This window comes from Pongo pygmaeus, chromosome 10 (assembly GCF_028885625.2).
Source record: "Pongo pygmaeus isolate AG05252 chromosome 10, NHGRI_mPonPyg2-v2.0_pri, whole genome shotgun sequence".
Lineage (NCBI taxonomy): Eukaryota > Metazoa > Chordata > Mammalia > Primates > Hominidae > Pongo > Pongo pygmaeus.
Window position 1 is genome coordinate 11,409,164 of NC_072383.2, and position 17,113 is coordinate 11,426,276.

General features: G+C 38.0%; 1 protein-coding gene across 1 annotated transcript in view; it reads right to left on the reverse strand.

Annotated features, from left to right (window-relative positions):
- Positions 1-17,113, reverse strand: part of LOC129010826 (taste receptor type 2 member 43) — a 68,722-nt gene that overhangs the window by 11,374 nt on the left and 40,235 nt on the right. The window lies entirely within an intron of this gene.

Sequence of the window (17,113 nt, forward strand, 5' to 3'; positions counted from 1 at the left end):
ATGGGGAAAGGATTCCCTATTTAATAAATGGTGCTGGGAAAACTGGCTAGCCATATGTAGAAAGCTGAACCTGGATCCCTTCTTTACACCTCATACAAAAATTAATTCAAGATGGATTAAAGACTTAAATGTTAGACCTAAAACCATAAAAACCCTAGAAGAAAACCTAGGCAATACCATTCAGGACATAGGCATGGGCAAGGACTTCATGTCTAAAACATCAAAAGCAATGGCAACGAAAGCCCAAACTGGAAATTCATTTGATATCAATAGCTTTTTTTGGTTAGTAGCTTATCTGTTGCTGGCTCATCACCACAAACTCTCCTCACAGGGAAATTCAATGAGCAGTATTGGATCTCAAAATGTCATTAAAATTGATAAAATATAGTATCTCAACCACAGCTCCGCCTTTCTATTCCATGATTTAAATTTTACTCTGCTTTTATTAGCAGAAATAAAGACTTCTTAGTTTATAACCATCTTTAAAAGATCAAATAGTAAAACAGTACTTACAAGTTTATCAAAAAATGCATGATATATGATATAAGCAGACTTTAAGCTCCATGGAAACAAAACTGAATCTGGTGCTTCTATGGAATTCCACCATTTAATCCCTATCCATGAGTATAGTCTTGGTTATAGAACTATAACCTTCAAACTCCATCATCACTTACTCAAGTGTGACAGCAGATCTGAGGTCTTACCTCTGTTTGACAATTTGGTCCTAAAACCCACTATTTAGAAATAAAATCTTGCTCATAAAATGTGTTATTTGCTTTATCTTTCTTATTAGGCAATTTTATTTACACGAAAAACTAAATTGTTTCTATACTGACTGTAGTGAAAGAATAATTCATTTAAGGTCATCCATAAATAATTATTTGCTTAAGCAGTATATTGTAAAATAAACTACACTTAATTTCTAAATCTAAATGTATTGAGCTTGACTTGAACTTTGCTGTTTACTACTGTAACTTTCCAACAATGATGATCTTTTTAAAATTACTTATTTTCCAAATTATGTATTTAATTATTTCAAAAACAAATCACTTCATGAGATAGACGAAGATATAGATGATGATAATGATGATGGCAGTGAAAGGAAGAATGCTATTTGATAAATGTGATTCAGTCTGTTTCTAAGTACCAGAGTTCAGGGTGATGGGAGAACACTATTATTCTTCCTCATGGCCTCATGAGTCTTCTATGATTCTCAGCATCAGGCCTAGACAAGTACCCTCATATGGTATTTCATCAAGAATAATGTAAAACCAACATATTTTCAATGATTTATTTGCTTTTTTTCTTTTGCTACAACTTTAAAAGTTGATAATATAAGTGACCACCAACAATTAGGATTTTATTTTGGGGTTTTTTTTGGCAGTTTTGAATATGAACACGGACAAATATTCTATGCAATAATAGAGTATGTCAACTTTATTTCATCTCTTAATGGCAACATTAGCAAGCCAAATTCTTGTAAATGCTTTTTCCCATTCTTAGCTGTGGTGACTAAATCTGGATTATTTTACTGTAGCAGTCAAAGTAGCATTATATATGCACAAACATACTCAGAGATCATGCTAAATATGTTCTATACCTTAAAAAATTTGCCTATGATTATTTTCTCTAATGTAGAGCCAAAAAAATTATAGTAACAAAATATTTAACCCAACACGCAGGTGTAAACATGAATAGTATTGTGAAATTAAAATGATAACAATATCTATATAAATATCTCATTTAGAGACACGTTTTGGATATATTAATTTAATTTCCATCATAGTATAATTTATGGGAAATTCATGAATTTATAACACTTTCAAATGTGCATTATAAATAATCAAATTGGAAGTAAAAAGTGTCTATCAATAAGAAGTATTCAAATTTTGATGTTTCAAATTCATATTAGCATTAAGAAGGTGGATTTACAGTTCTTTCTTATCTCTCCTTTTTTTAAATTAATTTAAGAAAAGTTTTGGGCCAGGTCAAGTGGCTCACACCTGTAATCCCAGCATTTTGGGAGGCTGAGGCAGGTGGAGTGCCTGAGTACAGGAGTTCAAGCCCAGCCTGGGCAACATGGCAAAACTGTCTCTACAAAAAAATAGAAAAAATTAGCAGGGCATGGTGATGCATGCCCGTTGTCCTAGCTACTTAGGAGGTTGAGATGGAAGAATCATTTGAGCCCAGGTGGCAGAGGTTGCATTGAGCCAAGATTGCACTTGTGCAATGCAGCCTGGGCAATAGAGTGAGACCCTTTCTCAAAATAAAAAAAGAAAAGTTTTAACTTGAATTTCTTAGTACCATAATTCTCTATTCTCTTTTATTCAGCAAAAACTCTAATTACAATGGTATCCATAAGAATATGCTATATCACCCTAATTTTATACTTAGAAATGTACTGTATGTTTCTGCTTTTTTAACATTTTTTATTGTGGAGCATAACATACATATAGAGAGTAATAACACCTAATAAACATAAAGAGAAAAAATTACAATGTTAACATCGATGTTACCACACCTTGGTCAGAAAATAGAATTTGCAAGCAATCCAGATACTCCCAATATATGTCTTCTTGTTGATATTTTCCTCCCTTCTGACTATCCCAATTGTTATCATGATCACTCATATGTTTCAATGTAGAGTTTTATCACCAATGTAATAAATTACAATGTAATAAAAATAATGTTTTTCAAACTTTATGTAAATGAGGTTATACTAAATGTATTTTTCCCTCTTGATAATTCCTCTTACATCTATGAGTATTATTTCTATGTAGCTTAAATTTGTTCTTTTTCTTTGTTGCATTATTCTGTTGTAAACATGTCAGTCTTGTTTGTTAATTTTGATCACTGGATAGTATTCCATTGTATAAGTATGTCACAATTTGTTTATCCATTTGGAGGACTGATAGACATTAGGAGGACTTCTCAACTTTAGCTATTGAAACTCAGTGATATGCATGTGTATGTATATGTATTCTGATAAGAGTGAAAATACTGTGTCTTAGGATGTAATCCTTCATCTTAAGCAAATAATGCCATACTCAGCCGAAATGATGTCACAGGTTTATAAGTCTAGGAGTAGTGTATGAAAATTCCCATTGTGTCATATCCTTTCCAAAATAAGTAATGTCAGCCTAATATATACACTTTTGTATTTATATAAAATATTAAACAATATTTTCCAAGTCCTTTTCTATTCTTATTCAGAATGTATTTTTACTTCAAAAACATTAATCTTTTTTCTTTCTATGACTATTATTTCATAGACACTTAATAATGCCTTATGTTATACATATTTATTTATATTTTACTATAAATTTGTCTAAACTTTTTTCTTCAAATTTCAAATACTCTTTTGTTATAAGCAAGTGTAATTATACTGGAGATACTTCCTTTAATCAATCATTATGTCAAATGACTTTGAAAAAATATAATTAGTTAACAGCATACTGTAAGGGAAATTTCAGGATTGTTTAACAACTCTTAAAAGGACTCAGAGAAAAAAATGTCAAAATATAAAAATAGTCTACAAGTTTAACATATGCGTCCACAGGAAGATATAAATATATTATTGTTGTTATTGAAAAAATGATTATTAGTAAACTTATCATGTCTGAATTTTTTTTTTTTGAGACAAAATCTCTCTCTGTCGCTCAGGCTGGAGTGCAGTGGTGCAATCTCAGCTCACTGCAAGCTCCGCCTCCTGGGTTCATGCCATTCTCCTGCCTCAGCCTCCCGAGTAGCTGGGACTACAGGTGCCCGCCACCACGCCTGGCTAATTTTTTGTATTTTTAGCAGAGACAGGGTTTCACTGTGTTAGCCAGGATAGTCTTGATCTCCTGACCTTGTGATCCACCCGCCTTGGCCTCCCAAAGTGCTGGGATTACAGATGTGAGCCACTGCACCCGGCCTCATGTCTGAATTTTTTTAAAGGCAAGTCTGATATCACTGGTCAAGATTCCCTTTAAGGTCGTGACCTTAACTTCTTTACCTGATTCCTGAATGTGCAGTAATGTTCTTGTTCCTTTTAAATTCTGTGACCAGTGTCAAACAGGAAAGCATCTCAATATGCCAATGGATGAAATCAATGCTGTCTTTATGGAAAACATGATAATTTCCAAAACAGCTCAAATTAACTCCTATTCAAATACAATGTCCTTGCTGTAAGATAAAATTTTCCACATTGTTTTTGAAGTGAAAGCTGAATTCTCATCTACTAGCATGCCAGTGAAGAGTTTTTTAATTGTTCTGCAATTTTTTCCTTGTTTAAACTCTCCATAATTGGTATTCAGCAACTTCAGTTGTTACAGAAATTTTACAACCCAATACATAGGTAACACATTGGTTGTATTACCTGGTAAAGGGAGCTTGGGCATAACTAGGATCATCACCAAAGTAGATTTCTTTTTTCAGTGCCAGTAATATGTAGACTGAATCCCAACTTTTCCTAACAAAAGCATTTACGGTTTTCTTAGGAACCTCAGAAAGGCCAATAATCCTTAAATCCTGGTGGCTACTAATACTTTTGTATAACTTATTGTTAACAAGCTCATTAATACAAACACACTCATACATACTCACATACTCACCCCCTCATGGACAGAAGGAATTGCTGTCCTCTAATTTCCAAACTGGAAAATTAATTTCAGGGAGATCACACAGGTAGAAATAGCCCTATTTTCCCATTTGGGCTTTTCAACCCATTTTCAATATGTATCAATCTTATCTCTCATGCTGAGGTCTTTGACTAAGTTTTTCTCTAGATTCTAGGTAATATTTAAATATTTATTCTTCAATCAAAATACTCAGCAATTGTGTAACTATTTTGGGTCACTTGAAAAACACATGTTTTTCATTGAAGACTCTAGAGTTCTTTGTATATGAATATTTGGTTTCATTTTTCTCTGTTTAATTTATTTTTGATTACTTAACGGTTTAAGAGGAATAGTTGTTAAAATCAGTCTCCAATCCCGGATTTTATTTCTTTTCCATTTTTATAGTATAATTGTTTCTAAGACAGGATTTTGGAGTCAGACTGCCAAGACAGAAAACCAGATTTTCTGCTTCATATAGCTATGCTCTGAGACTTCATTTTACAACTACTCTCTGCCTCAGTATAATCATCTGTAAAACTCAGATGATAATAATATTCTCTTTGGGTAGTCTTTATGAGGAGTAAGTATACTATTTGTATAACTGCTTTCAATTTTACCTGTCTTGTATAGGCAGGAACCAAAGATTATTAATTTTTCATATGATCTTGGATTACTTGATACATAAAAGTTACCAGTGAGAACTTCCTTTTTTTGGAGTTGTGGGGGAGGGAGACAGGGTCTTGCTGTGTCACCCAGGCTGGAGGGCAGTGGCTTGATCACAGCTCACTGCAGCCTCCAACTTTTGGGCTCAAGTGGTCCTCCCACCTCAGCTTCTGGAGTAACTGGGACTACAGGCATGCACCACAACACCCAGATAATTTTTTTAATTTTGTGTAGAGACAGACTCTCCCTATGTTGCCCAGTCTGGTCTTCAACTCCTGTTCTCAAGTGGTCCCCTCATCTTGGCCTCCCAAACTGCTTGAATACAGGCATGAACAACTGCACCTGGCTGAGAACTTCCATTTTTGAACAGAACACACAAGCTTCAGAAAAGCATGATGTCCTTCTGCTACAACACGGATAAGAGAAATAAAAGGCCAAAATTATATTTTCAATTCATCACAGAGCTGTACAAGCAAGGATGACAAGCTGAACTGAAATCCAGCACAGGGAGAGTCTTTGTAGATTGCAGTTACATATTCAGTACAATCATTGTCAAATCCCAGCAGATGTTTTATCACAGAAAGTGGAAAACTGCTCCTAAAATATATCTGGAAATGCCAACTGACCAGAACACCAAAAGAAATTGTTTAAAAATAACAAATTTGGAGGATTACACTTCATTATTTGAAAGCTTACTACAAAGCTGCACTAATCATGATTCTATGGTACTTGCATTATGGTAGACAAAAAGAACAATGAAACACAACTGAGAATGCAGAAATTAACACCAACATTCATGGTCAATTGATTTCAAAAAGCTGACTATTGCAATTCGATAGGAATTCATCCTTTTTCTCAACAAACAATGCTGAGAAAAATTGAAGAAGACTACCTCAAGGAATTTAATAATCAATTTTCCTAAGCTCAAGGATAAAGAAAGGATTCTGAAAGCAGCAAAAGAAAAGAAACAAATAATGTACAATGGAGCTCCAGTATATCTGGCAGCAGAGTTTTCAGTGGAAAAAGGCCATGAGAGAGTGGCATGACATTTTTAAAGTGCTGAAAGAAAAAAAGTTTTAGACTAGAATAGTGTAACTGGAGAACATATCCTTCAGACATGAAAGAGAAATAAAGATTTTTCCAGACCAACAAAAGCTGAGGGATTTCATCAGCATCAGGTCTGTCCTATAAGAAATGTTAAAGGGGTTGCTTCAGTCAGAAAGAAAAGGACATTAAGGAGCAATAAGTGATCACTTGAAGCTACAAAACTCACTGGTAATAGTAAGGAGACAGAAAAACACAGACTAGTATAATACAGTAAATGTGGTGCATAAAACTCGCTTAAGTAGAAAAACTAAATGAAGAACCAATAAAAACAAGAGCAGAGTGGCTGGCAAGATGGACGAATGGAAACAGCTCCAGTCTGCAACTCCCAGCGAGGTCAATGAAGAAGGTGGGTGATTTCTGCATTTCCAACTGAGTTACATGGCTCATCTCTTTGGGACTGGTTAGACAGTGGGTGCAGCCCACGGAGTATAAGCCAAAGGAGGGTGGGGCATTGCCTCACGTTGGAAGTGCAAGGGGTCAGGAAACTCCCTCCCCTAGCCAAGGGAAGCAGTGAGGGGCCATGCAATGAGGGACAGGGCATTCTGGCCCAGATACTACGCTGTTCCCATGGTCTTCATAACCTACAAATCAAGAGATTTCCTCCAGTGCCTATGCCACCAGGGCCCTGGGTTTCAAGCACAAAACTGGGTGACAATTTGGGCAGATGCCAAGCTGCTGCACAAGTTTTTTTCATACCCCAGTAGTGCCTGGAATGGCAGCAAGACAGAACCATTCACTCCCCTGGAAAGGGGGCTGAAGCCAGGGAACCAAGTGTTCTTGCTCAACACATCCCATGCCCTTGGAACCCAGCAAGCTAAGATCCACTGGCTTGACATTCTCACTGCCAGTACGGCAGTCCAAAGTCAACCTGGGATGCCTGAGCTTGCTCAAGGCAGGGATGTCCACCATTACTGAGGCTTGAGTAGGCAATTTTCCCCTCACAGTGTAAACAAGCCACCAGGAAGTCCAAACTGGGCAGAGCCCACTGCAGCTCCGCACAGCTGCTGTAGCCAGACTGCCTCTCTAGACTCCTCCTTTCTGGGCAACGCATCTCTGAAAGAAAGGCAGCAGCCCCAGTCAGGGGCTTATGGGTATAACTCCCATCTCCCTGGGACAGAGCACCTGGGGGAAGAAGCACCTGTGGGTGCAGCATCAGCAGACTTAAACCTTCCTGCCTGCCAGCTCTGAAAAGAGCAGCAGATCTCCCAACACAGCGCTTGAGCTCTGCTAAGGGACAGACTGCCTCCTCAAGTGGGTCCCTGATCTCCGTGCCTCCTGACCTGGAGACACCTCCAAGCAGGTGACGACATACACCTCATACAGGAGTGTGCTCTGGCTGGCATCTAGCGGGTAAACCTCTGGGACAAAGCTTCCAGAGGAAGGAACAGGCAGCAATCTTTGCTGTTTTGCAGCCTCCGCTGGTGATACCCAGGCAAACAAGGGGGGTGGACCTCCAGCAAACTCCAGGAGACCTGCAGCAGAGGGGCCTGACTGTTGGAAAGAAAACTAACAAAAAGAAAGGAACAGCAGAAACATCAACAAAAAAGGATGTCCACACAGAAACACCATCCGAAGGTCACCAACATCAAAGACCAAACATAGATAAATCCACGGTGATGAAGGAAAACCAGCGCAAAAAGGTAGAAAATTCTAAAAACCAGAATGCCTCTTCTCCTCCAAAGGATCACAACTCCTCGCCAGAAAGAGAACAGAACAGGATAGAAAAGGAGTTGATGAATTGACAGAAGTAGGCTTCAGAAGGTGGGTAATAAACTCAACTGAGCTAAAGGAGCATGATCTAACCCAATGCAAGGTAGCTAAGAACCTTGAAAAAGGGTTAGAGGAATTGCTAACTAGAATAACCAGTTTAGAGAAGAACATAAATAACCTTATGGAGCTGAAAAATACAGCATGAGAACTTTATGAAGCACACACAAGTATCAACAGCTGAACCGATCAAGCAGAAGAAAGGATATCAGATATTGAAGATCAATGTAATGAAATAAAGCATGAAGATGAAATAGAGAGAAAAGAATGAAAAGGAACAAATAAAACCTCAAGAAATATGAGACTATGTGAAAAGACCAAACCTATGTTTGATTGGTATACCTGAAAGAGATGGGGATAATGGAACCAAGTTGGAAAACACTCTTCAGGATAATATCCAGGAGAACTTCCCCAGCCAGCAAGACAGGCCAACATTCATATTCAGGGAACACAGAGAACACCACAAAGATACTCCTCGAGAAGAGCAACCCCAAGGCACTTAACTGTCAGATTCAACAAGGTTGAAATGAAGGAAAAAATGTTAAGGGCAGCCAGAGAGACAGGTTGGGTTACCCACAAAGAGAAGCCCATCAGACTAACCATGGATCTTTCTGCAGAAACCTTACAAGCCAGAAGAGAGTGGGGACATTCTTTTACAAAAGAACTTTCAACCCAGAATTTCATATCCAGCCAAACTAAGCTTCATAAGTGAAGGAGAAATAAAATCCTTACATACAAGCAAATGCTTAGAGATTTTGTTACCACCAGGCCTGCCTTACAAGAGCTTCTGAGGGAAGCACTAAATATGGAAAGGAAAAACCAGTACCAGCCACTTCAAAAACACACCAAATTGTAAAGACCATCAACACTATGAAGAAACTGCATCAACTAATGAGAAAAATAACCACGTAGTATCATAATTACAGGAAAAAATTCACACATAATAATATTAACCTTAAATGAAAATGGGCTAAATACCCCAATTAAAAGACACAGACCAGCAAATTGGATAAAGCATCAAGACCCATCATTGTGCTGTATTCAGGAGACCAATCTCATGTGCAAAGACACAGATAGGCTCAAAATAAAGGGATGGAGGAATATTTACCACACAAATCAAAAGCAAAAGAAAGCAAGGGTAGCAATCCTAGACACTGATAAAAAAGACTTTAAACCAACAAAGGTCAAAAAAGACAAAGAAGGGCATTACATAATGGTAAAGGTATCAGTGCAACAAGAAGAGCTAACTATCCTACATATACATGCACCCAATACAGGAGCACCCAGATTTATAAAGCAAGTTCTTAAAGACCTATAAAGAGACTTAGACTCCCATACAATAATAGTAGGATACTTTAACACCCCACTGTCAATATTAGAGAGATCAATGAGACAGAAACTTAACAAGGATATTCAGGACTTGAACTCAGCTCTGGATCAAGCAGACTTAATAGAAATCTTCAGAACTCTCCACCCCAAATCAACAGAATACACATTCTTCTCAGCACCACATCATACTTATTCTAAAACTGATCACATAAGTGGAAGTAAAACACTCCTCAACAAGTGCAAAACAAAAGAAATCATAACAAACAGTCTCTCAGACCACAATGCAATCAAATTAGCCCTCAGGATTAAGAAGCTCACTCAAAACCACACAACTACAAGGAAATTGAACAACCTGCTCATGAATGACTACTGGGTAAATAACGATATTAAGGCAGAAATAAATAAGTTCTTTGAAACCAGTGAGAACAAAGACACAATGTACCAGAATCTCTGCGACACAGCTAAAGCAGTGTTTAGAGGGAAATTTATAGCAATAAATACCCACAGGAGAAAGTGGGAAAGATCTAAAACTGACACCCTAGCATCACAATTTAAAGAACTAGAGAAGCAAGAGCAAACAGATTTAAAAGCTAGCAGAAGCCAAGAGATAACTAAGATCAGAGCAGAACTAAATGAGATAGAGACACCTAAAACACTTCAGAAAATCAATGAATCCAGGAGCTGTTTTTTTTGTTGCTGTTTTTGTTTGTTTGTTTGTTTTTGAGAGGGAGTCTCACTCTGTCGCCCAGGCTGGAGGGCAGTGGAGCTATCTCCTCTCACTGCAAGCTCCGCCTCCCAGGTTCATGCCGTTTTCCTGTCTCAGCCTCCTGAGTAGCTGGGACTACAGGCGACCACCATCAAGCCCAGCTAATTTTCTGTATTTTTAGTAGATAAGAGGTTTCACCATGTTAACCAGGATGGTCTCGATCTCCTGAACTCATGATAAGCGGTTTCACCATGTTAACCAGGATGGTCTCGATCTCCTGAACTCATGATACATCCGACTCGGCCTCCAAAAGTGCCGGGATTACAGGCGTGAGCTACCACGTCTGTCCAGGAGCTGCTTTTTTGAAGAGATCTACAAAATACGTACACCACTAGCTAGATTAATAAAGAAGAAAAGAGAGAATAATCCAATGGACACAATAAAAAATAATAAAAGGGATATAACCGCTGATTTCACAGAAATACAAACTACCATCAGAGAATACTACAAACACCTCTACATAAATAAACAAAAGATTTAGAAGAAATGGATAAATTCCTGGACACATACCCTCCCAAGACTAAACCAGGAAGATGTCGAATCCCTGAATAGACCAATAACAAGTTCTGAAATTGACGCAGTAATTAATAGCCTACCAACCAAAAAAAGCCCACAAACAGATGAATTTACAACAAAATTCTACTAGAGGTACAAAGAGCAGCTGGTACCATTTATTCTGAAACTATTTAAAACAATGGAAAAAGAGGGACTCCTCCTTGACTCATTTTATGAGGCCAGCATCATTGTGATACCGAAACCTGGCCTAGAAACAACAAAAAAGAGAACATTTCAGGCCAATATCCCTGATGAACCTCGATGTAAAAATCCTCAATAAAATACTGACAAACCAAATCCAGTAGCACATAGAAAAGCTTATCTACCACGATCAAGTTGATTTCATCCCTAGGATGCAAGGCTGGTTCAACATATGCAAATCAATAAACATAGTCCATCACATAAACAGAACCAATGACAAAAACCACATGACGATTTCAATAGATGCAGGAAATGCCATCAAAAAATTCAACATCCCTTCATGCTAAAAACCCTCAAGAAAATAGGTATTGATGGAACATATCTAAAAATACTAAGAGCTATTCATGACAAACCCACAGCCAATATACTGAATGGGCAAAAACTGGAAGCCTTCCTTTTGACAACTGGCACAAGATAGGGATGCACTCTCTCACCATTCCTATTCAACAGAGTATTGGAAATTCTATCCATGGCAATCAGGCAAGAGAAAGAAATAAAGCGTATTGAAATAAAAAGAGAGGAAGTCAAAGTGTCTCTGCTTGTAGAGGATATGATTGTATATTTAGAAAATCCCATCATCCCAGCCCAAAATGTCCATAAGGTGATAAGCAATTTCAGCAAAGTCTCAGGATACAAAATCAATGTGCAAAAATTAAAAGTATTTCTATACACCAATAAGAGACAAACAGAAAGCCAAATCATGAGTGAACTCCCATTTACAATTGCTACAAAGAGAATAAAATACCTAGAAATCCACCTTAGAAGGGATGTGAAGGACCTCTTCAAGGAGAACAGCAAACCACCACTTAAGGAAATAACAAAGGACACAAAGAAATGGAAAAACATCCCATGCTCATGAACAGGAAGAATCAATATCGTGAAAATGGCCATACTGCTCAAAGTTATTTATAGATCCAATGCTATCCCCATTAAGCTACCATTGACTTTCATCACAGAATTGGAAAAAAACTACTTAAAATTTCATATGGAACCGAAAAAGAAAAAACAGCCCGTACAGCCAAGACAATCCTCAGCAAAAAGGACAAAGCTCAAGGCATCATGCTACCTGGCTTCAAACTAAACCACAAGGATACAGTAACCAAAACAGCACGATACTGGTACCAAAACAGATATATAGACCAATGGAACAGAACAGAGCCCTCAGGAATAATGCCACACATCTACAACCATCTGATCTTTGACAAACTTGACAAAAACAAGCAATGGGGAAAGGATTCCCCATTTAATAAATGGTGTTGGGCAAACTGGCTAGCAATATGCAGAAAACTGAAACTGACCCGTTCCTTACACATTATACAAAAATTAACTCAAGGTGGATTAAGTACTTAAATCTAAAACCCAGAACCATAAAAATCTTAGAAGAAAACCTAGGCAATACCATTCAGGACATAGGCATGGGCAAAGACTTCATGACTGAAACACCAAAAGCAATTGCAACAAAAGCAAAAATTGAAAAATAGAATCCAATTAAACTAAAGAGCATCTGCACAGCAAAAGAAACTATCATCAGAGTGAACAGGCAACCTACAGAATGGGAATGGGAGAAAATTTTTGCAATCTATCCATTTGACAAAGGGCAGAATCTACAAAGAACTTAAACAAATTGAAAAGATAAAAAACAAGCAAACCCATCAAAAAGTGGGTAAAGGATACGAACAGACACTTCTCAAAAGAAGACATTTATGTAGCCAACAAACATGAAAAAAAGCCTAATCATCACTGCTCGTCAGAGAAATGCAAATCAAAACCACAATGAGATACCATCTCACGACAGTTAGAATGGTGATCATTAAAAAGTCAGGAAACAGCACATGCTGGAGAGGATGTGGAGAAATAGGAACGTTTTTACACTCTTGGTGGGAGTGCAAATTAGTTCAACCATTGGGAAAGACAGTGTGGAGATTCCTCAAGGATCTAGAACCAGAAATACCATTTGACCCAGCAATCCCATTACTGGGTACATAACCAAAGGACTATAAATCGTTCTACTATAAAGACACGTGAACATGTGTGTTTATTGCAGCACTATTCACAATAGCAAAGACCTGGATCAATCCATCAGTGATAGACTGGATGAGGAAAATGTGGCACACGTATACTATGGAATACTAAAAAAGGATGAGTTCATGTCCTTTTTAGGGACATGGATGAAGCTGGAAATCAGCATTCTCAGCAAACTAACACAGGAACAGAAAAGCAAACACTGCATGTTATCACTCATAAGTGCGAACAGAACAATGAGAACACATAGACACAGGGAGGGGAACATCACACACCTGAGCCTTTTGGAGGGTAGGGAGCTAGGAATAGCATTGGGAGAAATACCTAATGTAGATGACAGGTTGATGGGTGCAGCAAACCACCATGGCACACGTATACCTATGTAACAAACCTGCACGTTCTGCACATGTATCCGAGAACTTAAAGTATAATTTTAAAAAGTAGCTACAACAACCTTTGAAGACATAGACAGTACAATAAGATATAAATAGTGAAAACAAAAAGTTAAAACCTGAGAAGATGGAGTTAAGGTGCAGAGTCCTCATTTGTTTTGTTTTTGTGCTTGTTTGTTTGTTTGCTTAAGTAAACTGTACTAAGGGTTATTAGCTTGAAATGATGGGTTAGAAGACAGCATTTGCAAGCCTCATGGTAATCTCAAACCTAACAGCATAGAATGGATACACACACACAAAAAAGCAAGAAACTATATCATATCACCAGAGAAAATAACCTTCACTAAAGAAAAATAGGAAGGAAGGAAGGAAAGAATAGCAGACTACAACATAACCAGAAAACAAATAATAAAATGACAGAAGTAAGACCTTACTACCAGTAATAACATTGAATGCAAATGGACTAAACTCTCCAATCAAAAGACATAGTCTGGCTAAATGGAAAAACAAAAACGAAAAAACTCCTATCTGTTGCCTCTAAAAAACACACTTGGCCTATAAAGACATGCACAGACAGAAAATAAAGGGATGGAAAAAGATATTCCATGGCAATGGAAACCAAAAAGACAAAGAGTACCTATACTAATGTTAGACAAAATAGATTTCAAGACAAAAACTATGAGGAGATAAAGAAGGTCACCATATTAACAATAAAAGGGTCAATTCACCAAAAGGATATAGCAATTGTAAATATATTTGCACTCAACACTGGAGCATCCAGATATATAAAGCAAATATTATTAGAGCAAAGCAAAGGGAAAAGCCCCAATTCAATAATAGATGGAGACTTCAACATTCCACTTTCAGCATTGGACAGATCCTCCACACAGAAAATCAACAAAGAAACATCAGACTTAATCTGCACTATGGAATGAGACAGAGTCTCATTCTGTTGCTCAGGTTGGAACGCACTGATGCAATCTCGGCTTACTGCAAACTTTGTCTCCTGGGTTCAATCAGTTCAAATCCTTCAGCCTCCTGAGTAGCAGTGTTTACAGGCATGTGTCACCATGCCTGACATTTTTTTTTTAAAGTAGAGACAGGGTTTCACCATGTTGCCCAGGCTTGTCTCAAACTCATGGTCTCAAGTGATCTGCCCACCTTGGCCTCCCAAAATGCTGGGATTACAGGCGTGAGCCACCATGCCCAGCAGAAACATCCTTTTTAAGGTAAATGGCATGTTGCCCTATATATACTTCCTATCACTAAAAAGGAAGCACAGTGTTTATTGAGCCTCTTGGGGTTTTAGAGTCCACAAATACCACAGTAGAGGATATTGCTCCAACCTGTTAATAAAGTCCTTTTTATATCCCTGTTCAGTTAACCTACCTAGCCTCTGCCAAAACCAGATGGGTTACAGAATTAATGCAAATACTACTGGTTTCAAGTGGAATCCAGAACATAAGATATCTCTACAGCAGATATAGGCTCTGGGCCAACCTGCTCTGCCCATTGTGTCAGATGATCCAATAGAATTCAAAGCTGCTAGAGGCATGCAACATGGGCATTATAGGACTCTGTGCATGTCTCCATCAAGCCTGTAGGAGAGGAGAAAGCAAACCCCTAGGGAATTACTGCAGACCTATTCCCTCTTCAGCGGAGGAGTATCCGCTGTCTGAAAAACAAAAATGCAAGTGCAGAACATTAATCCAAGCAAAAAGCCCCTCAAGCACAAGACCCCATGCAACTACACAAGTCATTTGCTTATAAAACCAGCCACAATTGGAGGGCATGAGCACATCTGAGTGGCACAAGGTGGGGAGTGTATTGGACACAAACATATACTTTCTCAGATTCCCATGACTGTCTCCTGTTGCCCTGATCAGCATCTTGCCTGATCTAGATCATCCTTCCATCTGGGACTTGAATATACCTGTGGGCATGAAGTCTTGTAACAAAAATGGTTAACTGCTCACTTCATGTAAAGTCTAATTAACAAGAACAAGGTCTGATAGAAAACTGGAGAATTTATTTGGAAGTTAGCTTGCGGGAAGGGGCAAAAAGCATCCTGACTTTTAATGTGACACTTAACCTTTGGAGCAGAAAGTGGGTTTTTTTTTAAAGTAGGGAGGGAAATGAGCAGGACAGCAGTTGTAGAAGTGGCCACCTGGGCATCTTTTCCACATCCCCTCCTAATGCATGTGAGGTCTAAGCTAACCCCCTGGAGGTGACAGTTCCATGAGGGCATACTTTTGTCTGCAAATCAACTGTCAAGTCTCAAGGAGAGATCCCTCTTGGAGCACATAGTTAGATGAAGTTGCCCAAAGGGACTGTCTGGTGAGGGGAAAGTAAATAGTTATATGTGCATGCCTAAAAAGTTAAGTAGAAAGCAGGAAACACAGGGAAAGGGGAGAGGAGAAGAGAAAAGAAAACAAGCAAACAAACAAATAAAAACTATCTCTTAGAAAAATGGGGGTATTGTTTAGCCTGACTTTCCCAAACAGCCACCAAGGGGTTGGATAATGTAAGGAAGAAAAGCAAAGATGGTAGTTCTGCCTCAAACAAACTTTGGCCAAAGGGAAATAGAAGACAGAAGACAGCTAGGAAACATTCTCCCTTTTCTCTCTTCCATGGACTAATATTTGCTGTGGTTTCCCCTTGTAAACCTTCTGGAAAAATACAGGGAACCAACTGCATGTATCTGATGACCACCATGCTGTCTATTTCACCTCATTGAGAAGTGACAACCGGCAAAGTCATACCAACATCATGACACATGATTTTACATCTTCCTTTGCCTCAGTTTCCACATGTATCCCTCATTGCTGCCCTGGACTTGCCTTCCCAAATAAATGTCATCACTGTAAAATCAGACATTGGTTCTAGTTCTAGACACCCAAAGCTAAGATATACATTCATCTGAATCACTTTTTCATGTGTTTATAACATGGCAATTAAAACTTTCATTTAGAAAGGATACTAAACAAAATAATATACAAATAATGTGTAAGTAAGGTGAGTGGTTACTAACTCAATTTTTAAAAATGAAAGGCCTTTTTTGTGTATATAATAACCAGACAGAAAATATCACAATACAAGTATATCATTTGCAGTAGAAAGTGATTGGGTACGTTTACAACCAGCTTAACCAGTTGCAAAGTTTGCTAGCTTTTATTTTTATTTCTTTTGAGTTCACTCCTCTTGTATCAGCAAAGCATTGAAGGCACCATAAGTCATATTGAAGGAGAAAGAGATGTTCCCTAAAAACAAAAGTGTGTTTGGCAGCTACTGGGAAGTTCCCTAACATTCTTGTCACGGGGTCAGCTAGCCCCGAGCAGTTGGCACTCACAGCTGACCCTGACCCTGTGCAAATATACCAAAATCTTTTATATGCTTTTCAAAAAGCATTAGAATAAGTGCCATCTAATTTTGACGTTCCACCTTGTCTCTACTTCACACACCTGGTATAGCTACATCAAAGCTATATTACAGTGATATTTCCCCTAGAATTGTGGAATAGTCAAACTTTTGCTCTGAGAAGTGCTTCTTCTTTGATAAGCCTATAACCTCAACCTGAAACTAGAAAATTCAAGCAACTGTGGGTTTTGTGATGAGTTTCATTTTCATTGGTTTACCACATCAAATTATCCATTTATCCAACCACTTATGTGTTCATTAACATATTATTCTGACCAACTACTCTTTGTGCT